This window comes from Rhagoletis pomonella, unplaced genomic scaffold (genome assembly GCF_013731165.1).
Source record: "Rhagoletis pomonella isolate Grant_MI unplaced genomic scaffold, Rhpom_1.0 Rhpom_scaffold_00016, whole genome shotgun sequence".
Lineage (NCBI taxonomy): Eukaryota > Metazoa > Arthropoda > Insecta > Diptera > Tephritidae > Rhagoletis > Rhagoletis pomonella.
The window spans coordinates 580,572-582,269 of record NW_023458570.1 but is presented as its reverse complement, the minus strand read 5'-3'; positions in this window follow the sequence as shown (position 1 = coordinate 582,269).

The window sequence follows — 1,698 nt, the reverse complement described above, 5'->3', positions numbered from 1 at the left end:
CTCGCATTTAATACGGGTCAGTAAAAAAGCTTATTGCCCCCATAACATTTGGTGACCCCGACGTGATCGCGGAATCAACACTAACAAGTTTGGTTTATCGCAAAATTGGTTTATCAAACGTTGCGTTTGACTATTTTTTGGCACGTCAATTTCAAAAGAATGCCACCATCCAAAAAGATTGACTCAGCTGAAGGCAAGAAAAAGCTGGAGTCATTTGTCCAACAAATTGCCACGATCAACAACTCCCTGACTTTCGATGCCCTGCGTGGGTTCGACGAGGCTGCAGTAGAGGTGCGCATCGAGCAAGCGGATCGAATGGAGAAGAGGTTCGATGCCCTTCACACGCAACTAGAGGACAACGACGCTGATGATCTTTTGACTGCATTTACTAGTAACTATATCGAGGTAAAAACTAAGCTGACACGTCAGCTGCACACATGCCGAGCTTCAGAAGCGCATAGCTCTACGACGAGGCCATTTTCTGGTGATCAACCTTCGATCATCGTCACTCAACCAAAGCAGAGGTTACCCGTCTTACAAATCCCTAAGTTTAGCGGTAACTATTCAGAATGCCCAGATTTTTTCTCGATGTTCAATACCGTTGTACATCAGGACGTAGATTTGACAAGAATTGAGAAATTCCAGCACCTTCGGTCAAGTCTACGTGATGCAGCGTTGGACACAATTCGTTCCTTAGAAATAAGTGAACAAAATTATGAGAAGGCCATTGATTTGTTAAAAGCTCGATTTGATAACAAGCGTTTAAACTTCCAGGCTCATATCCGAGACATTGTTCAGCTCAAGAGGGTAGAGGGTGAAAGGGTTGTCAAACTTCGAGAACTCAGCGATACGGTAAATGCTCACTTACGAGCTTTGCAAACTATGGGAACAAAGGAGCAGATCGCCGATTGCTTACTCATTCAACTCGTTTCTGGAAAATTGGACGTCAAATCTCGGGCGAAATGGGAGGAACAAACACCAGCAAATGAAATACCTACTTGGAGTTCAATGGCTATATTTTTGGAACAACGCTGCCAGCGACTGGAAAATGTGCAGAACGCTATTGCACCGCCGGAAAATCAGGTAGGAAAGAAATCGTCCAATAACAATAACAGTCGCAAGGTTCTGCTAACGTCAGCTGTAGGTGCATGCATATTGTGCAGTTCTAGCGAGCACAACATCGCAAAGTGCGAACAGTTTCTATGCCTTTCGCCTACAGCACGCTACAAAGAAGCAAAAAGATTGCACTTATGTTTGAATTGCCTTCGACACGGTCATTCACTTAAGGACTGCAAGTCCGGTCACTGTAGACATTGCAGCATCACAGTCTGCTTCATCAAGAAACAAATTCATTTTCGACTTCGTCACAAGCATTGGCTTCTGCCAAACTGCCGTCGCAAGCGCAATCAACAACAACAATCCCTACTTCTATCAATTCGTACTTGCCTTCGTCTTCATCTTTCGGTCCTTCAGCTTCTGCATTTGTCAGTTCTGAAGTTCAAGCCAGCGTTGCTGACAGAGATTTCGTTCTCTTAGCAACCGCCATCATTTACGTAAAAAATCGATCTGGCTCTCTCATTCCCTGCAGAGCTTTACTAGATTCTGCGTCACAATTAAATTTCATAACCAATCGACTCGTTAACCAGCTACAATTGAAGAAGATCAAGTCTTCGCAGTTCATTTCTGGTATAGGCCAAA